At 36.2% G+C, this 25,661-nt stretch overlaps 2 protein-coding genes and 1 long non-coding RNA gene across 7 annotated transcripts in view; 1 reads left to right on the top strand and 2 right to left on the bottom strand.

Annotated features, from left to right (window-relative positions):
- Cmss1 (cms1 ribosomal small subunit homolog) overlaps window positions 1-25,661 on the bottom strand; it is a 299,555-nt gene that overhangs the window by 227,554 nt on the left and 46,340 nt on the right. The window lies entirely within an intron of this gene.
- Window positions 1-25,661, top strand: part of Filip1l (filamin A interacting protein 1 like) — a 235,639-nt gene that overhangs the window by 172,293 nt on the left and 37,685 nt on the right. The window contains exon 1 of one of the 4 annotated variants that reach the window (XM_048346493.1): window positions 18,263-18,385. The exons of the other annotated variants lie outside the window; for them this stretch is intronic. The gene's annotated coding sequence lies outside the window, so the exon portion shown is untranslated. Of the gene's footprint in view, window positions 1-18,262; window positions 18,386-25,661 lie in introns of those variants that run through there. 4 annotated transcript variants of the gene reach the window in all.
- LOC125351621 overlaps window positions 18,658-25,661 on the bottom strand; it is a 28,007-nt gene continuing 21,003 nt past the window's right edge. The window contains exon 3 of the long non-coding RNA XR_007210983.1: window positions 18,658-18,881. This is a non-coding gene — a long non-coding RNA (uncharacterized LOC125351621). The remainder of the gene's footprint in view (window positions 18,882-25,661) is intronic.

Here is a 25,661-nt window from a genome sequence, read left to right as displayed (position 1 = left end):
TCAAACACATCCAATTCTATGTTTGGATAAGCAAGATAACATTTGCCCTACCCATAATGCCTATGACTTACAAACTGTGATCATATCCATTTTCAATTGGCAACTTAAGTTTTACACCAACTTCACATGGAAGTCAGCTTATATCCATTCTATCTGTGCTTATGTGCAATCTGTAAACTCTAAACCTTTTGCAGGACACATAGGTAACTAAGATGATACCTGTGCAACATTCAAAATGACCTTTTTTTAATCATGAATAAGATCAAGCTTTGGACTTAATGTGATTTCCTTTCTGACAACCACTTTGTTGCCGTGTTATTTTTGGCTGCCCATGTCTATTGAAGACAACTAATTATAGTCCAAAGTTTCTTCCTTGGCTCAAAGAATTTTCAGATATAGTTTGAATTATTACCTTCCATACTATTTTCCACTTTAAAATTGGAAAACATGAGAATATTCTTCTGCAATAGGCTGACTTCTTTAGGAATGACAACCGATAAGCATGCCATAGATTTAAACAAAAACATTTCTCATCCCCAAACACAAATTCTTATAAAAATGAGCAAGTTGGTATAAGGAGAATACCTGCCCAGTTTAATAAACCTACATATAGCACTGTTTTCCTAGATGTGGGAAATGGCATAAATTGCTATTTTTAAAAAACCTATGTTTTTGTAGTTTTCATGAGACTATGACCCTCAATACCTAATCAAAGAGATACCACCTGGCATTAACATTATCTTGGATGATAGTATTATACTGACTATACAATTATACTGATATGTCATTAAAATGTATACTTGAAATCATATTTGTCACCATTACTTATGGCAGTGAAAACAAGCTAATCATTTAAATGTTTTGTTCATAAGATATAAAATGTGGTTGGCAAAGGGTTTCTTATAAGACATCACATATTCCTGGCAGACATAGCATAAGAAATTAGTGAAAATGCCACTTTCTTTTGTTTATCAGCAAGACATAGTTTGTATGTTTACTACATGTAAAACACTATGCTGAGCCATATTGGGGATAAAATTTATGGTACCACTTACATAGCAACAAATACAGAGAATCTTAAAAGTGTGTGTGTGTGTGTGTGTGTGCGTGCGTGCATGCGTGTGTGCATATAAGATTAAGCCTTCTTTTGTTTGGTAAAATCTGTGATATTTATCCTTACCCATTAGGTACTTCCTGTCTGGGGTTTAACAAAGGGAAAATCACTTGGCTGACAGTAGAGTTGCACAAACTGTTTATGAAACTGAACTTTAGTTGACTACTGAGCTTTAAGATAGATGTGTATTGCTGATATGTAAGCAGTATACACTGTGCAGTATCATTGTCAGCAAAAATCACAGGACTTTATGTATGGTAAGCTTTCCTGACAAACATCTGGCTAATAGCCAAGCATAAGTACATAATTTAAAACACTCAATCAGCTTTATCTGAGGCATTTTGTTTAGGGTTTAATAGTTTCTTCAGGGACAGGAAAATTACAAAAGCGCATTGTTTTGACATGAGCTAAAATGAGTCATTGCTCATCACTGCATTTTTGAGGATTTAGTATTCATCTTCTGAGACTGTGTGTGTGTGTGTGTGTGTGTACTCACATTCATGCTTGCATACATACACATCTGAAATAACTATAAAATTTCCTAAACAATTTAGTAAAATCAAGCCACTATTCTTATCGGCAATAAGCTGCTATCCCTAAAGGAAAGTGCTATTCTATTCCAACTTGCAATCATATTGTTTTTGTATAAGGCAAAATCCTTAAGGCAATAACATTAAAGATTACTTGATTATTGCTTTTAAAACAAATTTAAAATAACATACAGTTTAATCCCTCAGTAAGTTATAAACTCAGTGTCATCCAGTATTTGAAGCCTGTTCTTCCTAAGTGCTTACAAGATTCCCACAAAGCCAAGCAGACTGGGTTGAGCTTCAACTCCTTGATGGGTGCTCTTGAGTCTAGATTCTCCTGCTCTAGGGCAATTTCATTTTCTTTTAAAACAGTAGCTCTAAAACTTTGCTTTTATCAGAATCACCAGAGAAGCTTTAAAAAATCTCATGCCTAAGATGTACCAATCAAGTCACAATCTCTTAAACTTGAATTATCATTAGTAATGAAAGCTTCCCAGTGAATTCCAAGAACCAGTACAGTCTGTTGATAATTTAGATTCATATGAAAGAGTAGAAAGACAGAGTTAGACAATGATTCTTTTTGGTTAGTTGTGGGGCTTGAACTCAGGGCCTGAGTGCTATCTCTGAGCTCTTTTTACTCAGAATGAGTTTGGGCCAATGTCCTTGGGAGTTAATGTACAATGTGGAAGATGCTTAGAAGGTGGCCTATGGTGGAAACACAGCAGAAGAGACAGAAGTCCAAGACCCATCCTAACAATTTCAAGAACAGTATGCTTCATGTATGAGTCCCTCAACTTAGTTTTACAAATAGTTTGTTGAGGAACATAAGGGGTATAGAAAAAAATCCAGAAAAAAAATACAACAACAGTAGATATTAAAACCATTATATAGAGTAACTATTTGATTATTTTAATTATGTAAACAATATAATTCATGCAACATTTCCTTATAACAAGAGATATGTAGACTTTCCAATGTAATCTTTTAATTTTTTAATTTTTAATTTAGTTTTATTGTCAAGGTGATGTACAGAGGGGTTACAGCTACATATGTAAGGTAGTGAGTACATTTCTTGTCACATTTGTTACCCCTACCCTCGTTTTTCTCCCATCTTCCTTCCCTTCAACCCCCCTCCCAGTTGTACAGTTAATTTCCAACATTCCAATAATCTTAAAATATGGGCTTTCCATTTCTAATTCTACTACATCAGTAATGTCCATTAAAATCTACAAGGATAATCACAATAAGAAATGAACAAAACACCTACAAAGTGTGAAATCCATTTTTAAAAATTATAATCAGAGATCTTGCACAAATAAGATCAAGCATTCTTTTTTTTTTTTTTTTAACTTTTTAATTAAATTTTTATTGTCAAACTGATGTACAGAGAGGTTACAGTTTCATACATTAGGCATTGGATACATTTCAAGCATTCTTTATATGAGGCAAAATAAAGATCAACAGCTATCAGACTTTATTTTCTTTTGAAAAGTACATTTTTTTTTTAGATGAAAACAAATGACTGGAATGGGTATGATATGCATGCTTGCAATCCCAACTATGTGGGAGGTGGAGATAGAACTGTAGCCTAAAGGCAGCTCAGGGGAAAAACACTATCTGAAAAACAACCTAAAAGCAAAAAGGGCTGGAGTGCAAATTTAGTAGAGTTCTTTGCCTTCCAAGCACAAGGCCCTAAATTCAAACCCAAAGGTTACCAAAAACAAAAGGAGAAAAATCTCTCTAAAATGCACACAAAAAATCCCCATCAAATATAATCAAAACACATTAACTGTAGCTGTCTTTAAATCTCAAAATAAAAGGCCTGGTAACCTTTATTTCAATATGTATATTAAGACCTTCTTAGATGATATGAAAAAGTGAGTGAAAAAATCTGCTTTGCATTAATACTAATAATTGTCTAATAAGACTCACTATTCACTTAATGTACTTAATATACTGTATAACAATTCAAGTCACATTAAAACAAGACAAAGCAATATGTAACATTAGGATGATGTGAAAAATAAAAATTCATTTTGCTTTGAATATGTTTACATCAGAAGTCCAGATGGGAATCTGTTCCCACAAAAAAAAAAAAAAATATTTTTTTTTTCTGGACTTCTCAAGTTTCCATTTATCAAGGAAGAGACTGGACAGGAAGACATTGGATATAAAGAATTAGGTCAAACACAGCTTCTCCACAATTGTGTAATTCCATCATGCAGTAAAATGTGCTTTAAATTTTTCATCCATATAGCAACAACATCTAAATGTAATGTAATGTGTTATATCAAAATGAATTTTTTTCTTAACAACTTAAAAAAATATCCAAATATGCAGCTGGGGGCCAGTGATGCCTATAATCCTAGGTAATCAAGAGGCTGTGATACAGAGACTCCACTGTGAGACTCCACTTTCAAAATAATCAGCAATTGGGGTTGGGGATATGGCCTAGTGGTAGAGTGCTTGCCTCATAGACATGAAGCCCTGGGTTCCATTCCTCAGCACCACATGTATAGAAAAAAGCAGAAGTGGCACTGTGGCTCAAGTAGTAGAGTGCTAGCCTTGAGGAAAAGAAGGCAGGGACAGTGCTCAGGCCCTGAGTTCAAGCCCCAAGACTGGCACTCACACAAAAAAATAATCAGCAAAAAGGAGAAGAGGAGGTATGAGTCAAGTAGCAGAATGTGAGCTGAACAAGTAAAAGTAAGCACAAGATCTTGAGTTCAAATCTCAGTACCTCCAATATCTGTATCTCTCTCTATAGGTATTGCTATATATAAAGTCTCTCTCTTCCCCCCTCTCTCTATATACATATATATTAAAATATACATCAAGAACAAAAATGTATTACTTCAAAACTTTCAAACAAGCTACTAAATTTAAAGCAAGCTTTCTTGAGTGTTTTGTCCTTTATTGAGAGTATAATTTAGATAAATCTATAGTATATGTAAGTATATCTGTATGTGTATATATACATATATGTATATATATACACACATTTGTTCAGTACTGGGGCTGTTGCTTGGCTTTTTGCTCAAGGCAAACACTACTACTTAAGCCATTCCTCCATTTTGAGCTTTTTGCTGGTTAATTGGAGAAAACAATGTCACAGTTTTCTGTAATCTTCAGATCCCAAGCCTCGTGAGTAGCTAGGATTACAGGTAAGCCACCAGCAGCAGGCTTACAAATACATTTTGACCACTAACCCAAGAAATATTTATTTGTTTGTTTGTTTGTTTATTTATTTATTCATTCATTCATTCATTCATTCATTCATTCAGTCCTGGGGCTTGGACTCAGGGCCTGAGCACTGTCCCTGGCTTTTTGCTCAAAGCCAGCACTCTGCCACTTGAGCCACAGCACCACGTCTGGCCGTTTTCTGTATATGTGGTGCTCGGGAATCGAACCCAGGGCCTCATGTATACGAGGCAAGCACTCTTGCCACTAGGCCATATCCCCAGTCCCCAAGAAATATTTTTTTAAAATCAGTGTTAAAGTATTAAAACTAACATTACTATTCTTTTTTAAATTATTTATGGTGAGAAATCTTCATTTAATCATGAGTACTGGATGCTTCCGGGATTATTTGCTTAGCTTGGACAGATTTTAAAGAAGAGTTTCTGTAGTGACTTGTCTTACAAGATTTTCTAAGACTCTCTTCACTCATCCTGAACATTCCCTTCTGGGCAAGAAGAAATAAAAGAAAGTGAGATGACTGGGAAGTGGCCAGTTCAGGGCCTCATCATTTCCTACGAGTCTCAGAAACACAACTCTGGTTTTCTACTTTCACTGTTTTAGAATTCCCCTTAAGTACATCATATCACCTCAGTACGCCAAGAAGATATTCCATTTGCTTGGCAATAATACCATCCTTAGAGAATATACATTACTAAAGATCTAAACACCAACTAGAGCAGAAAATTTACATTTTGGCATCAGATTTAAATGAACAAAAACTCACTAGATTATTTATATAAGGCCAAACTTTAAATTATTTTCATTGTTCTGAAATATATTTATGGTCATGTACTATAAATATTGTCATGACTGTTTATACTTATTGTCCTAGAACAATTCAGTAAACTTTCCTATAAAGAGCTACATAGTAAATACTTTAGGTGTATGCCAGATGCTCTTTAGTATAACTAAGTCTGTTGTTATTGCATGAAAGCAGCCATAGATAATATGTAAATACACTCTTGTGCTTTGCTCTAATAAAACTTTGTTTATGGACACTAAAATTTAAATTTCATATAATATGCATATATCATCAAATAATCTTTTGATTTTTTTCTATCTAAACAAGGAAAAGCTATGTTGGCTTGTGTACCATATAAAATCGGCAGTGGGCTGGCCAGAGAACTTTGGAAACTTGTGTTAATTTTTGCCATGTCTTCTGAATTTGTGAATAAAAACCTCAGTAGTACTGAGGTTTGAACTCAGGCTTGGTAGGCAAGCACTCTATTACTTGAGCCACACTTTCAGCCCAAAGTATCCATTTTAAACATGAGATTAGATATTAAAAAATCGAACCAACCATTTATGCCAGTCATAATAAAGCAAATATGGAAGACAGAAAGTACAAAATGTTTGGTTTCATTAACACCAAAGTGTGCCTAAACAATATTTACAGATATATTACAAATATATACTTATATACATAATATTAGCATGAATTCCTTCAGTCACACCAAATTATGCATTAAGTCCCTAATCAGCAATAACACCAAGTGAAGCTTTCTCATACAAGTCTTTAAAAAACAGTTCTTATTAAAACTAGTATTATTAAATCTTAGAAACATAAAGATTATCAGAAATTTTAATAGGATTATTTCTGCTCAAACAAATAAAATAAATGTGTTCTGGGAAGTAAATCATACTTCTCTCTGGTACTTTTCTCCAAAATAACAATATGCCATAATTAAATTTTGAGACTTAACAAATACATTTCTATTATTTAGACATATTATGACAGATAATTGAAAATGGGTTTCAGCTCCCTTTTCTACATATTGATTTGCATGGGAGTAGAAAATTACTTTGTTCAAAATACATCATTGTATTTTTTTAATTTGTGAGAAACTGGACAAATGAATATATCACAGTACAAAAGTACTAATTTAGAGACCTTGGAGAATTTTAAACTACACAGAGTAAAAGTTTATTGCTACGGCAACAAATGAATAAAAAACACTGTCATTGTAGAATTATTCAAATAAAGAGGGCTCCTAAGCACAGTAATTTGTATCCTCTATTCTTTAGGTATCCAAGGGGCTATTTTTAAGTGCTTGTTCTTTTTGTTTCTACTACCTTATCATATATCATGAAGCAATCTTCTTTTGATATTTTCTAACCAACTAGCTGGTAAAAATATCTAGTTAAAAATGTCAAAACAGTTCTTAGTTTGTAGGCCACACAAAAATTGGCAGTGCTTGTTACAGAGCTTAGTCATTCCTTCTGAAATTTGTGATTATTAAATATTCACTTAAAAATGGTATTGGGGATTGAATTCAGGACCTCCTACTTGGTAGAAAGGTGCTCCACTAGTTAAGTAACATCTCCATTCTTTACCACTTTCTTTTACATTGGTTGTTTTGAAGCAAGGTTCTTGCTTTATGCCCAGACCAACACAGAATTCAATCCTCCTATTTTGTGCTTCCTCATGTTATTGGGCTGATAGGCACAGAACAATATGCCCAGGCATTACAACTCCTTTACAGCTGGGATAACCAGCCATTGGTTGGGATGGAGTCTGTGAACTTTATTTTGCCTGGGCTGGTCTCCAATTGCAATCTCCCAAGCTTTGCTTCTCAGTAGCTAGGATTACAGGCTTGAACCACTGAGCCCAGCTCAAAGTATTTAGATTTTTAACTGAGTTCTATCCTTTGGGAACCTTTTTCTTGAGTAATCTATATGATGTCTCAAGGAAGTAGTATTACTGCCATTCAATGAAGAGACAAAAACCTCCAAAGAACTAAAAAATGTATGCATTTCATACACAAGAATATTGAACTGATGGGGGCATACAGACTTTTAAAAATAAAACAGCCCCTGTATGGAAAAAGAACTAATTAAGTGTCTAACATTAGGACAACAAATTTCCCTTGCCTTCCTATTGCCATATGCCTGTCATCTTCCTCTTATAGTTTCCATTCACTGTTTCAAACATATGTTGCCACTTATTTGCCAGTAAAGGAATCTCTGACCTACCCTCTTTATGGATGATGAAATGGCAGACGGAATGGAGCCAGAGAGAGCACCATTAGCAGTTATTCACACTTCTGTTTTCTCTTAACTTCCTTTCTCTAAAGTTTATTCCTCATATGCTAGGAAGGATGTGTAATCATAAAAACATCCGTGACTCATGCTTTAGAATATGGAACGGCAATAATTCTCTGCAGAAGCAAATGGTTCTTTCCTCCAGTGAGATGCATGCCTTCTCTAAAGAAAGACCATATTACAGCTCAGAGCTTGATCCAACAGAGATGAGGGGCTCTTTTGTGCAACCCTCAGGAGCATCAGCATAGATTTCTTCTAGCAATCTCTGCTTTCGTTTCTCCAGCATTACACCACAGTTGTTTAACAAGGCACCTGTTGCATGGGTGGGACCAGGCTGCTAAGTCACTGCCCTCAGTCAAGAGATGAAAACACAGAGATTACTTTAGAGAAGGGGTTTTTCCACCAAATATGAAGGGAACTATAAAATGTGGAATTCTTGTATTACATGTACAGCAACTGGAAATTAATGTTTCAGTCTGCAATGATTATTTCTTTTGATTTACTGAAACCAATCTATGTCAAGAAACATTGGTATGGCTTAATAGTTGTGTTATCATTACACTAAAAATTACTTAAACTATCTAGCAGACAATATCAGGAATTTGGCCTTTTCTGAAGAAGATTAACCAAAATACAAGCCCCATCCATGAACGAAAAGGAAACACAATACATGGAAAAGTTCACAAATACTATCAGTTTTATATATACGTTGCGAAATATAAAAATTAAAAAAAGTCCTGTCAAGTGACAATCCACTAGACACACAAAATCATAAAATTGCAAAGCTAGAGGACTTATTCATCCCTTAAACAAAGATATTTTTAGTTTTTCTAGCAGTGAACATGGGTAACTGCAAGTTGCTCAAAAGAACAGGCTGTCACATATTAGTCTGTGACAGCTAATAATAAAATATAGTTAAATTTAACCATCCTGGCCATATAAAATATATATACAGGCGGGTTATGGATACCTGACTCATGAATGTTCCCTCTATATAAAAAGTCAACCTACACTCTTCTCAAAGGATGACACCTGAAAAGTAAGATTATTTCCAGAGCTACTTAATTTTCTTCAGGCTAGTTGTCCTGGGGCTGCCATGGAAATGACAAGAAGGTATTCACCTGGAATCCATAGTGGGCACCTGGAACACATTTGCTAATAAATATCAGATTTTATGTAGCACACAGGCTCTAAGCTAGTCCACAAAAAGCCATATATATATATATATATACATACATATACATATATATATATATCAATGCTAAGGAAAATCAGTAATCTATACAGCATAAACAGTTGTGGGAATTAGAGGTTGCTTTATGAAGGCAATGACTTGTAAGACTGTACACTAAAAGACTTAGCTATCTGCTTTCAGGTAACAACATTATTTTGGTTGTCTATTATACTAGAAAAAAATCCAAAAACTTTATACCCTCAAGAGCTAAGATCTAGTCTTAGATCTAGAAGACTTGAACTGCTATAAATGGATAATAATACTTTTTAGGTTTTTGCTAAAAAAAAAAATGCCTAGAGATATAAATACATTGAAGATAGAGACAGGTTTCCAAATAGGTCCCCGATTTTCTTCAAACAGCAGACACACAAAGCATCTTCATCTAAGCAAGACACCTACTTTTTAAAAATTAAGGTATTTACTTTCCTTACCAACAACTCACAATCCTGATCTACTTTAATTCAGCTAACTTTCTTTATGAAGAAAAGCATCAGTGGGGGGTTTCCATTCTTAAAACTTTTAAATTATCTTTAAAAGTAGTTGTACAAAGGTGTTACCATTCAACAAAGCAGTTTATGAATATAATGTGTCTTGACCTGTGCCACCCCTTTTAACATTCTCACCCATCCCTCCCAAACCACTCTTCCCTCACTTTTATTAATTTTGTAGGATATATACTGAATTTTTGACTGCCATTTTCCATACCTTCTTTTTTTCATTTGTCTCCCGTACTCTTTACAAAGGAAATTATAGAACAATATTGAAATCAGAATTTATATAAAAGACAATTTAGAACAGCCAACTGAGCCCACATTATTCCCATCAATAGACCTTATGTCCAGGTCAGGGATAAAATTGGATTGATTTGTAAGTCCCTTTCTCTGGTATTTCTAGACAATCTGAGAAAGGTGAAGTATTTGGGTGAAAGTGGGAAGAAGGGAAGAAGAATGTAGGAAAGGTTTTCTAGTTCCTAAGGAGACACCAAAGGAGAGAATGGTTGCTTTTCTACCTCTGGCTTTCACATATTTGAAACATCTGCTATTGTGGGGATCACTTACTACCAGTGTGTGGAACTGTGGAGGTCATCTTGTTAACAGTGTGACAAATGAAGCTGTGAAGGGGGAGAGGCCAGAGCCAAAACACAGGACTAGAGGGAACATGCATGCATTATATGGAGTCTGGCCCAAATTTTAGTTTTATTTGTTGTGATGTGATACATTCCATCTCTGATTTAATCAACTGGAGTCCACGTTTACTGCTGTCACTTGAAACATATCACCTAATATGACATTTTTCTTTGGTTACTTACATTCTTGATCACCTGGAGAATATAGTATATCATTTTCAGTATTTCTCAATGGAAGCAAACATGTTAAAGTTGTTATATCCTGGAACTCTTCAATAAGAGGAAGCCCTCTTATATTACATGCTGCTTTATGCAGAATCATACACAGCTTATACTCTAGTGCTTTGTGAAAACCTCTCTAATTCAAGGTGCCTCCTTCAAGGAGAAATTATTCATGGCAAGTAGTTCTAAGTATAGTTCTAGGACATAAGACTTTTTATAAAAAGTTCAAAGCATACTAGGAAATAACAACTGAAAACCAGAAAACCAAAATCGGAACTACAAAATTCTGATAGGATGCATAATATACTATATGAAAAACAATGAAATTGTTATTTCTACTGAACAAAAACTGGTCAAACCAGAAAAGAAAATGAAACTTCTGTATATGAAGCAAATCCAGCAATGACAATTATTGCGAATTTGCGAAGGTAGGCAATTCTGAGAAATTACATAGAAGCCAATCAGCAGAGCCAAAATGATGCAATAACAAATAGCAGTTAAGGGATGTGAAGACAGAGAAAGTCTAGTATATGTCTAATCCAAGTTTTGAAAGATTACGGAAAGCAAAATGTTATTAAGACATGGTTGAATAGTTAATACTGGCTGAGAATTTTCTAGAACAGAAGCAGGACATCTAACCACAGACTCAATAATCTCAATCCAAAGCACAAAGGCTAAAATTTAAAGAATGTACTTAATTTCACCATAATAGCACTGTAAAATATCAAAGACAAAGAGAGATCAAAAAAGCAAACAAGGGGCTGGGGATATTGCCTAGTGGCAAGAGTGCCTGCCTCATATACACGAGGCCCTAGGTTCGATTCCCCAGCACCACATATACAGAAAACGGCCAGAAGCGGCGCTGTGGCTCAAGTGGCAGAGTGCTAGCCTTGAGCGGGAAGAAGCCAGGGACAGTGCTCAGGCCCTGAGTCCAAGGCCCAGGACTGGCCAAAAAAAAAAAAAAAAAAGCAAACAAAGAAAAAAATGGCAAGCAAATGAATGACTGACTTTCAACAGTAATCTGGGAGGCCACATCAGTGGAATAATATCTTCTATGTGCTCATAGAAAACTACTGCTAACTACCATCTATGCACACTCAATAAAATACCTTTCTAAAAAGAGGTGCAAAATAAAGACAGACTCAAATAAGTAAAAATATATACATATATACATTCATACATATCACAAAGAACAGATTTTCACTTAAGGAACTTAAAAAGATGCATTTTGATGGATGGAAATTGATCCCAGATGAGAACTAAAATAAAGGAAGGAATGGTAAGCAAGGAAAGTATTTTATGTGGACAAAGAAAATATTTTATGTTGGTATATCTAAAAAAACATTGGCTAAAACTACAATGATAAAAATTGTAGAACTAAAAAAAATTAAAAGATGAGACAGTACTCTATAAATTGGGAAGGTTTGTTAATTATAAAGTGTTTTAAGTCTTTAAAATTTTGGAGAAGGGGCTGTGAATATGGCCTAGGGGTAAAGTACTTGCCTCCTATACATGAAGCCCTGGGTTTGATTCTTCAGCACCACATATATAGAAAAAGCCAGAAGTGGCGCTGTGGCTCAAGTGGTAGAGTGTTAGCCTTGAGCAAAAAGAAGCTCAGGGACAGTGCTCAGGCCCTGAGTTCAAGCCCCAGGATTGACAAAAAAAATAAAACAAAACATAAAATTTTGGAGAAGGCCTAAGACTTTAATCAACTTTAGACTGAGAATTTAAAATATGAGGAAGAATATAAATGATAATTGGTTTCTAGTGGTAGAAACACAGTATACAACTTCTATACAGAAGAAACTGTTCCTGTAAAGGGAGAAAAATGAATAAAAGGAAAAGAAGATAAATCCAACTAAACAGTCTTGTCAAAAGACTAAGTTTATTTAACTGGATTAAAAACAATTCTAACAATATTTAATTCTGAACTGTGTGATGTTTAAATAGAAAATCAGAATGTAATAAAGCTGGAAGTGAAACTTGAGAAAGATATATCAGACAACTACTAATTAGAAGAAAGAGTACATACTCATGTTAATATCATACAAAATGATCAAAATCACCTTCAAAAGTCATTGTATGCTACTTAAGAGGAAGAGATCAGTAATCTTGGTTCAAGGCCAGCCCAGTTTGAGGCCAAATGAATTCAAGGTCATCTCAGTTCAAAGCCTGCCCAGTTTGTGAGACTCCATCTCAACCAAAGGTTGAATATGATGGCATATATCTGTTATCCTAGCTGGGGTGGGGGAGGGGTAGAGTGGAGGAGGCATAGCACAATGGCTGGGCACAATGATGTGTGGCTGTCATCTTCATGGGCACGAGGAAGTATAACAGGAAGATCATAGCTCAGGCCAACTGGGAAATAAAGCCAAGACCCTACCACAAAATTAACCAACACAAAAAATTAATCTTATCTTAAAATTAATTTATAGCATAATCTATGTCATAGTCTAAAGAGATGAATGTGCGATCACCTAACAAGTTTGCTCTTCTCCAGTTTTATACAAATGTATCAGTATTTGGAGAATAAATCTCAGAATCTAAAAAATGGAAATCAATGAAAGGCACATGCAGGTCTCTAGAAAGGCTCTCTGGGCTTACACTATGAGTGTCATGGTAGAGCACTTGCCTAGTTTAGTGCAAGGCACTGAATTTAAAAAAAAAAAGTGTTACATAAGTTATAGGGTACTATTTCACAAGGTCCCTTAAAAAATGGCCTAAAGTATTGAGAAAAATCTGTACTGGCAATGGACAGTAAAGATGACCTAATAGGGGTTTTCAGTCTCTAATTTTGTGATTCCAGGTTTCCTTTTTTTTTAAATTCCTGAAGTAATACTATGAGTTCAACAATTTCTCAAAACTATTATTAGTCACCAAGGAAACAAAATGTTTGCAAGAATAAATAAGCAAATGTACTGAGTCTAAATAACAGGCTTTTCCTATTTACCATGTAATGGTGGCTTTGTAGCCTCTTTATTCTAAGTAATTCTGCTCACCTACTGGCACACACTGCTCACCACCACCCCCCAAAAAAAACCAAACAAAAAAAATTCCCTAAACTTATAGCATCCTATGTAAATCAAGACCAGAAAGTCTCTAGTCATCAACAGATTCCCTTCTAAATGTAGCTTTCCTTGCTTCCCTATCAAAGAACAAAACCATGGCAATGGTTTAAGGGGCCAGTAGGCACTATTGGCTTTGTGACCACCACATCTAGGGAGAGTATATACATTCATTTTTAAAAGATCCAGTGTTGTTAAGTGCCAATGGCTCGTGCCTACAACACTACCTATTCAGGAGTCTGAGGTCAGGATTGTGGTTGAAGCCAGCACAGACAGAAAAGTCTAGAGAATTCATATCCAATTAACTAGCCAAAAGCCAATCTGGAGTTTTGGCTCAAATGGTAGAGTACCTGTCAAGAAAAGCAAACCAGCTGAGGAAGAACATAAGTCAGAGTACAAGCCCTAAAACTGGCAGAAAGAAAAAGGAAAAGAAAAAAGGACCATCCATTATCTCCATCTAGCATAATAAAGTATATAATAAATGTAAAAAATTGAGCACACTAAATAGACACATTCACATACACAGGCCAGAGTTTAAAAAAAACTTTGTTCAACTGAAGTAAAAGGAGAACTAGTTGAAGGGCTTCTCAAAACTTCAAGAACTATGGATGCACAAGATGCAAATTGCAGGTAAGAGAGGGACTACATGTATATTTAGATTCACTGTAATCTATATGTACATCCAGATGCAACCTGTTAACTGCCAATATGCAGGAAACAGAAAAAAAGAACAAAAGGAAGAGGCCCAGGCATATAGAGAAGATGCTTTCATCCTCAGACATCCCACATGCTTCAGTCTACAGTTGCCTGTACATGGTGCTCAGTTCCTTAGCCATCTGTGTACACTACTGTACACTAAGAGAAAGCATGGTAACATTACCTACCTGGGTGCTTGGAGGCCAAGCTGCTTTCCAAAAAGAGGAAGTGGTGGAGAGTATATTAGCTCCAACGCTCATGTTCCAGCCAATCCAACTATAGATGGAAGCAAAGCAGGACTATGAAGCTCTGCCTAGACGCATGCCATCCTGAGTCTGTCCTTACTCTGTTCTGATTACCAGACAAGGTGTGCTTTTTTTCTTTCCCTTAGGTTCCAAGATGTTCTGCAGATGCTTGAACTGAGGATAAACTGATTTTTTTCCTGTATCATTTATCTCTAAAAAGTTTTAATTTATAAATTAGACATAAGTATAAGTAGTAACAAAAACAGAATTATAACTATATATTGTACTTTAATGAGGTTTTGTTTAAAAGAAATTTTTCCACTTAATGTTTTGTGTTGGCTCATAGAAAAGCAAAAGAAACAAATGTGTCACATTCAGAGTTAAGGCTATCACTTCACAGCTTGGAGCAGAGTTCCTAGGGAGCAGAGTACAACACTCCTTCATGCTGAGATGAAAGAACCAGAGTGAAGTTGTGCATATGTGCAAGAAGATTCAGTTAATTACTGCTTCTCTGGCACTTATTGACATGGCAAAGAAGAAATAAAGGCAAAGATAATAAGACATAAAAAAGAAATGACACACTATCACTACACAAGGAGAAACTGGCTAGATATGCCATTGTATTTCAGACCAGCTAAATTATGGCACTGTCATTATGGCTAGTTTACTAATAACAGGTTGCTAAGGCTATTGCAATTACCTCCTTTCATTAGTTTGAACCACTGGAAATTGCCAATAGTCAGCTCTATTTGACTATATTCAAAAATAATTTTATATGGATAATCACAGTCAATCTTTCTGGTTTTCAACCTACAAACGTCATTTCCCATATTAAAAAATAATCAGTTCTGTAGGAAAATGCTTTTGTACTATTTCTAAATAACACCTTAAATCTACTGTGGATTCAGGTCACAAATCAGATTACTAGTTGTAGAAAGGACTTCAATTTGTAGGCACGAAGATTTGTAGGGAATTTCTGATACTAAAATGAAAAGAGAGATCGAGTAACTGGAGAGTAGGTTAGCTAGTAAAATGTCCTCAACCAATATTGAGGTAGAGTGGTTACACGTGTACTGTTTGCATAAGAAATATATGTAAGAAAATCAGAAAATAAAAATTATATCTCAAAGAGATTTTACTAGGAAGAAGGAAGAAAATACAAAAGCCTATTCATCAACTCCTGAGGCTAAGGGCATGCAAACAGCTGGCTGAAGCTTGCAAGTCACAACTCAGGGGGCGATGGTGTCAGATAAAGATTCCATCTTCTCAAAATCCTTGACTTTCACCTGTAGAAAAAGTATCATAATCTTCTAATTTTATTAGAACAAAATACATTGCTTCCTTGTCCTAGAAAACTGTCTTGATAAATATACAAAGCCAATTATATACAAAGCCAATGATAACCCTGATGTGAATGACACTGTTAGTATTATCCAGCGGACAAGCAGGATGCCTCTTTTTCTTAGTTGAAGTGTTGAGTTTTTCTCAGGTTGAAAATGAAAACACAAACTACTGTTTTTAATCACAATAGTCTTTTACCAGTAACACCTCTGATGGTTTCTGAGCAAACCACTAAGAGAAGAAGAGTAAATCTAAGACTATGTAAAACACTAGTTCAAGTCCCTAAACCTGTTACTTTACTAACTGTACAACCTTAGTCAAGCCAGTTTACACTTCTACATGTGTTTCTTCATCTAAAAAAGTGTAGGTAACATTATCTCTAAATGTGCTGTAAAAATTAAATGACATCATGCAAGAGGACCACTAAGCATGATCACTGGCATGTGGGAAAGCTCAAATAAATGAGGGTTGTAAATGGCTACTAAAGAAAGTAGTCACATACCATGACCTTAGTTGGAAAGCTGAATCACAGAGGGTCAGACACAAGTGCTTCAGGAGCAAGACAGCACCAAATATGCATGAAAGGAGTAGGAGTCCTAGTCCTCTTTTTCCTAGTTTCATGAACTTTAGGCAAGTCTTATGTTCACTCAGTTTCTCTACTTCAAAACAGAACTACAGAAATGAGGAAATAATTCTAACATTTCACACTGGAACTAGGAAGTCAAAAGAACAAAAATAAGTGCAAAGTTGTACAAAAATATAAGAAATAGCAGTGTTGAATGTTAGGAAACTTTGCTACCAGAAGGAAAAAAAAGAGACAAAAACCAACTACAAAAGAACTTGCTTGGGGTAAGGGTACTTTCTGCTACCAGTTTCCTATCAAGACTTAAGTTATTGATGCGATTTTCAGAACAGTAATTTTAAAAAAGTACAAAAGTTTCAAAAAGTATAAAGTAAGACTAAAAAAAATTACAAATCACTTCATACTACAGGGCTGAGTAAGAAACTAACATCTAAAATGTTAATACAAAACTATTAATTTTTAAATTCAGTCGAAGGGTATGGTGGTTCATTTGTCTTTAATTCACTTGTCCTCAATTCACTTGTCATATATACTTATACAAGCAACAGCAATGACTTTAGTTTCTTAATAGCAAAGTACTCTACTAGAACTGGAAAAGTGAACCCCCAGTTTAGCATAAGTCAAGTGCTTATTTGGGGGCCCAGTATCTTTATATATTCCACACCATTTATACTATATAACTTTGCAGTGATAGTTTTTCCACTTTACACTAATAAAAAGAAACAGACTATTTTCATTATGCCTGGTTGACAAAACATATGGGAGCAATAACTCTATAGACATATGTACATCATAATAGGAAGCAATCCTATTTTAATGTAATTTTAAAAGAGGTTTAAATAGACTCAAGCTACTAAAAGTTCACATCTGAAGCTTGCAAATAAAGATGCTACATTTCTCATTTATTTAGCAGATTCATATAGTTGGACTAGAACTCCTAAGATTAGTCTCTCATTTATGTTCAAGATAATTAGAGGCTAATTCTCATTTATAAGAAAGAGGATTTATACAAGTAAACCTTCCACAGTAGAGTTAAGTTGTATTTGATCAGTTTCTCTTTTCTTCTCATGTATGATTTTGTTTTACTCTGTGTGGTGGTAGAAAAGAATAAGCAGATTAAAAAGTGGTTCTATAATTCTAGTTTTACTTTTGTCCTGCAACTACAGCATAAATCATTTAATATCTTTAAAAACATTTTCTTATTACTTTTAACTGCTTGCATTAAGACACAGGCATGAAGAAATGGGAAATGAGGATCTTTCAGTAAAAACATTGAAAACCAGGATTTCATCTGGCCTTCCCATCATCACTTGAAGAATTGTTTGGTAGTTACATCATCAGGAAATAAAATACTATCCTCCTAGGACCCTTACTCTCTACAAAGAGGAAAGAGGAGGTTTGAAGTCTAAATCAGCCCCTAGTTATCCAAAACCCTCGACTCCTCCCTTTCTTCTCCTGCCCCCGCCTGCAGCCCCAAAACTGATGGAACAAGAGTGTATTTACAAAAGTGCACATACGAATAACAGGGTTGTACTAAGGATTCAAGCAATAGCAGGGGCTTTAGGGGCCCAGGAGGAAATAGTTACAAGTAAAGCGACCATGACGCCCCCAGGACTTGGAGAGGCCGGCAGGAAGGCTCTGGCGTCAGCAGCACACAGACAATTCCCGCGGCGGGGAGCAGGTGACCAAGGGTCCATTCGGGCCGCCTGCTCCTCGTCGGGAGCCCGAGCGCATTCCGCCGCCGCCCAGGGTCGGGCTGTCACCGCGCCCCCGCCGCCCGCGCCGCACATGCCGAGCGCCTTATAAGGCTGCGCAGTGACGTAACGCCCCTAGGCCGGGCGCGCTCGGCGGCCGGCTCGCATTGTTCGGGCGCCTCCCGGAGCGCACACAGCCCGCTCGCCGCGCCCCGCGACAACCGCACCGGCCCCGGCTCTGCCGCCGGCAGCTCAGGTAAGCCCGGAGCGCCGCGCCGCGCCGCGCCGCGCTGCCCCGCCGCCCGCCCTGCGGCCCGGGAGGCGGGGAGCCGCCGGTGGGTCGCATTGTCTCAGCACCAACAACTGCAGACAGGTTTCCCAAAGCGCGCTCAATGAGGTGTAGCTCGGAACCCTTCTCCGACTCACACAAAACTTCAGAGTCAAAAGTTTTCTCCGGTGGAGAATACAGATTCGAGATTTAATTTTGAATGAGAGGCGAGGGCTATGTGTTTCTTAGGTTTTCTGAGAAACAGGGGTCATAGAAGTCCACCAGGACCAAGAAATCTTTGGGACCGGGTGGCGGTGGGGAGGGGACTTAGGCTGTAATGCAATCACTACCTCGGGATCTGCCCTCTCCTCTGGGCTTCAACTTGCTCACATCTTACAAGAGCAGAGTGCGAAACTACCACATGGTAAAGGATAGGTTAGTGACCTGGTTTTTATTTTCCCTTTTCCTTATACATCTTAAAAATCTTATAAATACTATTCTGACTTAAAGCATATGTCAACCTGAACAAGTTCTAACTTTATACCTCAACTTCAGTCATTCGCTAAATGGCATGCTACATTTAAAGCTAGTTTCAGAGGATTAACATTACAGTTAATAGGTGAGAGATACTAATTTTAAAGTTAAGCCTGTATTCGGAATGATTTTAATCAGGCATTTTGAATCATAATTACATCTAAACCCTGAATAGGCTGCTGATAAAATGTATTCTTCCAGTGGATAATATTTGGCAGACACTGAAAGGCTACATAATAAAATCAGCAGAGAACATATTCTATATCCTGTTCCAGTTTAGAACATTGGAACAGGACATGAGAAAATGATTTCTCACTCAAAGTATCTGGTCTGAACACACACTGTGAAACCAAAATTAAAGGAAATGCGAGCCAGAATTCTTTCCTTTTTAAGTAGAATCTGTGTTTTCTAGGTATATACAAGCTAGATGCCAGTTATATTGACTTACTCTATAAAAATGAAAAATGCTTAATATTATTCGCACTGGGAATGCCATGCAACATAACTAGTTGGGCGTTTAATAGAAAAAGTGCTTACAGCCATTTCAAATGTGTTATAAATGCGTATTTGTCAGTGAAAGGAAAAAGACAGATGTAAGATTTATCATTTGAAACATCATTTTTGGAATATAAATGCTTAAAACACCCATGTTCTTAAGTTGTTTCTTTAGTTGAGGTTTTTTTGTTTTTAAGCATATGACATTGGTGCTATTTTTGCTCTCACGGAGGTTTTTTGTTTTGTTTTGCTAATTTTGTTTGGTACAATGCAAGACTTGGTTTTGTATTCTAAAAGAAAAATTATATGTTATCTGGCCTGAAGATAGGGTATATAAAAGTGCAAATTAGTACCAAAAAGTAAGATTTTTCCCCAAACTATGATTTTAAACCTAGAGAACTCTCCCACAATGAGAAGAAAGGGGACAACACCCATGACACTGTAGGGAAGTACAGAATATGCAAAGGAAGTTGTTTATTGATAGAGGTAGAATTTGGAAGCTGGAAAAAAGCTTGATATTATTCTGCACTTTCGAAACTAGTAGATATGGGGGATGGAAGAAACCATTAATTATTGTTTCAACTATACCCAAAGTACCATCTGTACCACAAATAATTACTTACTTAACTGTTGAAAGTAATAACCACTACCAAAATCTCTAACAAGCTGGGTTTCTAGAGTCTGCCTTTATAATTTTAAAGCATACAGCATCCGCATTATAACTTTTTAAATAACATTTAAATATTCCACAGTGTTCTTTCAATTAACTTTAAAGCATGATTCAAAAAACCTTAATTACTGAAAGTTAAGACTTATCATAAATAAATAATCTAACAGATGTCTAGATAAGCATTTCTTAGTTCTTGGAACAATCTTTATGATGGGAGAATATTTTTGATAGAATGAATGTGAATTTTTTACACTTCCAAATAGAGCACACAATTTATGCTTAGTTAGTTTATTTTTCCCTTTATGGCAGTTTATCTTAACTATCAATTGCTGGTATTTCTGTGATAGTTTCCTAATGCTATGAGGGAGTCAACAGTGATAGCCACTATGAAAACATGAATCAGAGCTCTGATGGCCTTCTTTTTCCAGTCTCCTAATTTCCATTTGTTTTCTTTCTACAAAAAAAGAAAGGAAGGGAGGGAGGAAGGGACGGAGGGAGGCAGGGAGGGAGGGAGGAAGGAAGGAAGGAAGGAAGGAAGGAAGGAAGGAAGGAAGGAAGGGAGGGAGGGAGGGAGGGAGGGAGGGAGGGAGGGAGGGAGGGAGGGAGGGAGGGAGGGAGGGAAGGAGGGAACGGAAGGGAAGGGAAGAGAAAAACCAATAACCTTTTGGATTTCATTTGAAGGTTTTCTGCCCCTTTCCCTCTAAAATTCCCTCTAAAATCTTTGGTAATAGATTTTGGGGTTAAAAATGTGAATGGACTAAAAGTGAAATTCCAGCAATTCTTCCTAGGTCATGTTCTATCTATATCTAGTGTTTCAGGGCAAAGTGAACATTTTAGAAGGTAAATAAGAAAAAGCAAATATAGTCTCTTATTTAAAGAAAAAAGCCAAAAGGAGCAGGAAAATAACTGTTTGTAAAAGACTAGATATTGTGGAGAAGAGCTTGAGGATCTAGAGCAATATTAGTCTCAAGCTCCCTCAGGAACTAAAATGTCCCATGTGTTGTCCACATAGCCAGTCATTATCCTGGAAAAATTTAACACATCCTACCTTATCCTCTTGGGTATATCATTAATTTTAAGTGATTTTGAGTTTGCCTGAGTTGTATTTTAATTTAGTTGTGATTTAAACTGACTTAGTTTCTGAAAATTATGTTTAAATAATGTTTTTAAAATGAAGAGACTGCATATTCAAAGAAATATTTCTATGGCTGTCACTGCCATCCCACAGTATTTTTGAATCACTAACTTCACCTCATGTTTAATGTACACTGCACAAACTTTTAGAACCTCCCCTGGTTGGTTATCTGAAGTTATGTGAAGGGACATTCATGTTCTTGAGTCATTCAATTAGGTGCAGTAATTCAGAGGAGATCATCACTAGCACTTTGTAAAAACTCTCACATCCTTCTCTTTTTAAAAACAAAGGTTATTCTCTTTTAACATCATATGTACCAACTATACCTTTGAGTAAGAAAGCTGGGCAAACAAAGGTTTGTAAAAGCACATCAAGTAAAATCCTTTGGTTATTATTATATTATTATTTTAGATGTGAGAGAAGCCTCTCCATACTTATTCTCACATATGTTTTAGCAGATTAAGACAGGACAACAGCAGTTACAATTCTGAGCCAGGAACAGTAGAAAATACATTAACAGTAGTCTTTCCCTATTCTGACCATCTTCACAATTCTTTGCTCTACTACTTCCAAAAATAAGACTACTTCTTAAGAATACAACTATTTTCTGGTGCTTTTTTTTCCCCTGACTTGTTCTTGAGGGTAAACGTAGGAAAGTATTTAAAGATAGGGAAATGTATCACTGGACAGGTAGAGGTGTAGCCATGTACCCTTTTGCTCATTTCTAATAACTACCAATTCTAGCCAAAAGGATAGTTATTATAAGCAAAAGAGAACATATATTAGATATGTATAGCAGACACTGTACTATGCAGATATGAGTTGGAAAAGTGCCTTAGTAAGTTCCACTCAATGGACAACGGTATGCCCAAAGAGTGGGCCCAAAGCCCAAGAGTGCGTACATACATAAGCACCCACACCTACTTGGTATGCAATATGAACAGAAGTTTATATGAGAAGAGGTGGTGGAGGTCATCTGATCCACATGTCTCACTTTATTAAAGAAATTGACTCCCACACTGTGGCTTGCCTGGAGATGTAGGTAGTGCCAGGGCCCCCTACATTCTTTGACTATATAGCCTATTACTGATTTCTTCTCAAGTAGTGCTTGGGAAAGAAGCAAACAGAAGTCACAGAACTTGCCTTGAAACAGTTGGTAGTAATTTGGATATAAATTCATTTGAAAAAGAAAGTGGAAAAGCTCAAAGGCAAAGGAAAGAAGAGAAAAATCAATACCATTCTGTCAGGCTACAACAATGCAAGAGAAGAGAGAGTAAAGAAAACAAATAATAAATGCACTTAAAGGTGGTTACAAAACCCATGCTCCACTTGGAGATAACAGGTGCTCTAGGAAGAGAGTTTGTACTCTGGGCCAAAGACATAGACCTTTCAATCACTAGCTTGACAAATGACTTCTCAATATCTTCTAACTATGCATTTTACACTTCTAATTTCCACAGCTTGCAAGCTCCTTTCCAATATTCAGTGACTCACCTTCTCCCCCAAACGTGGATGAAGTCACATATGGGAGGAAGTCACATATGAAGGCTGTAAGCTCCTGGTGATACTCTGCATTACTTTTCTTCATATGTGCATTGGAAATGTGACACTAACTTATACATTAACTACTTGTTTGTTGTATGGTTCATAGATTATAAACTCCTACAGGATCCGTTTTAATCTCTAGGAAAGTATCTAGCTACAGTTAGTATGTGCCATTAGGAAAGAAAGATGTGGGATAAATGAATTACAACCCAGAAGCTTCTTACTGGGTAAGGATAAAAAAAAAAAGTATTGCTGACAATGGTGAGCTAAGGAGGGCACCTTTTTCTATATTTTGTTCAGGATCCTCCCTCCCCTGCCCCCCACAAATCCCTAAATTAACCACATAGCACTGATTTACAGAAACAAAAGCAGGCTTAGATTAAGTCCAAGCAATGAAATTTGTTTTGTACTATAAAATATATTTTGTGTAGGCACATTAAATCAGGTGCTTCTTTCTGTGCTCTGTGCCCACCTCCATCTACTTTAACTCTCTCCCCCAAATAATGAGATCGAGAGTGGTGAAAGAGTACCAGGTGAACTGCCCTGGGGCATGGAATGTACTGGAAGCAAAATGTACAACAGTACAGTGGTTTTGTCCTTAATGAACGGTGGATTCTTCTGAATTTCTCTAATCTCTGTTCCTGGGCTATGGGCCTAAAAGATGCTATCATGGGGCCCAAGTAGTTTATCCTCATGGAAACTAGAAATGACCAGATTGCCTTTTTCCAAGGAAACTTTGACTACAAAGTTTCTGTGGGTAGTCCTATATCTAACTTTGTACCTACCAGATAAAGAAATTTTTCTATAATTTCAGTTAGGCAATTCCAATGCCAACCCGCGAGTACATACAAGGACTTGTATCTCCCTTCAACAGCAGCAAAGTAAGAGTGCTAGCACACTACAAGATGAGAGACCCATCAACTAAGTTCACTATACAGAGGACCAGGTCACTAACCTAACCAGTATTCTTACCACTGAATAAGGACTAAACATTACAGCAATTCTTGTAGAGTTTCTCAGTGATCCAAGGTCCCTTCAATTATCTTTTAATGCACTAACCAAGCATTGCAGACAAGCTGATTAGATGTAAATAAAAATTTAGTTAAGCAACATGGGTCTATTTTAAAAAGTTTCAAAAGGATAGTCAATTGCCCAGCTTGCTTAGTAAAGGCATTGACATAAATGGGGTATTGTCTTAATGGTGAGACCAAACATTAAGCACAAAAAGATGAGCTATGTAATCCTTGCTACTCAGAAGGCTGAGGCTTAAGAGTATCATGGTTCAAAGCCAGTTCAGGCAAAAAACAAAAACAAAACAAAACAGAGATTCCATCTCTGATTATTACCAAAATACTGGACAAGAGATAAATACCAGCCTGAAGCAAGAAAGCTAAGTGAGAGGTTGAAGCCCTGTTCAAACTTTTCTACAAAAAAAATAAGTAACAGGGTAACTTTTAAGTTCTTTGCTTGGTTATTCTATCCATTCACTGAGGGTGGTTACCTTTGTTTCCACAAAGGTCATGAAAGGAACAACAACAATGTCTTTACCCCTGGGATCTCTCAATACTGGGTGAAGATGGAATAATCCTTGAGGGAACACTGATGAAGCAAAACAGAGTCTATATAAAAATGTAAGTTACTGATCACATAGCCTTACAAAGACAAATCAAGCTGGAGGAAATGGAGGTAACATGAGGAAGTAAGTCCACATGGAAGTGCAGGACAGCACAACTGCAGCACAAAAGCCTGAGAGAGCTCCAAGTCACTGAACTAGAGTAGTCTCAAGAATGTGGTCAGCCCTTCAAGATAGGCTGCACTGACAGAAACAAATCTGCCAGATTTATTGTGTCTTGTGGCCAACAACTTCTGGAACAAAAGTTTAAAGGTGAAGTAAGTTTTTTTTCCTCTTTTTAAAATCCTTTCTTAAAATATAAATCAAAACAAGAACAAATCTCTGAATAGAGGTCATAAGTCGAATGTACAACATTCATCATATTTGGACTGATAAGATTTAAGTGTCTGTTATTGCTAAATTTGAAAAGAGGAGTTGCTGCCCAGGAGCCTAGGAAGAAGAGAAAGTTCCCATTTTCTTGCTGAAAAAAAAAAAAATGCAATGAGACATTGTAGAAGTCCCTTAGCTTTAGTTTGCTAGTGTCCTAACTGGGAACTGCAGAAGAGCTGAATCACTGAATATACTGCCGCTGATTGGATAATTATCTACTCTTTAAAAATACCAGTTCATTATTTTCATGAAAAGTACTCATATAATTAAAAGAAATACATGCTATTTGACGATGCATATTATCCTTTAGGCTTTCATAAAACTGGTAATATAGAAGCCTTTCAAATAAATAAAGGTAGTAGCAACTTTGTGATGCATGGTTTCACTTATCTATCTCCAAATAATACCTGATAAGGTTCTTCTTCCAGTCTCCTAAAATGCATTATGATGAACAAAGCAGAAAGTATCACAAAGTTAAGACTCTCTAACCCATTTCCCCTACTAAATTTATCTCCAAGTAAATTCCTTACTTGACTATAGTTCTTTCATCTCAAAAGTGACAGGAACAAGAGGACAAGAGGAACACATCTCTATTTGTCCTCTGCTCTACTACAGAAATAAAATTTGAGAACTTTAGCCACCATTCAGCCTAATAATGGGTTATATTCCAGGAAAATAGCTTCTCTTACCTCTGAAACATTTGGTTATCAAGTATGTATAGAGCTTAAACTCATGTGGGGATGCAGAAGTATTAATCCTTCAATAAGTTTATAGTTGGTTTAAGAGAAAAACTAATGTATCAGAACAATTAACAGTATAAAGCAATATAGAATATCTTGTTCAAAAACCATAAGGACAGGAATACTAAATGAGTATTCCAAAG

The sequence above is a fragment of the Perognathus longimembris genome, chromosome 5 (assembly GCF_023159225.1).
Source record: "Perognathus longimembris pacificus isolate PPM17 chromosome 5, ASM2315922v1, whole genome shotgun sequence".
NCBI classification, from domain to species: Eukaryota; Metazoa; Chordata; class Mammalia; order Rodentia; family Heteromyidae; genus Perognathus; species Perognathus longimembris.
This window is presented reverse-complemented; position numbering and strand designations above follow the sequence as displayed.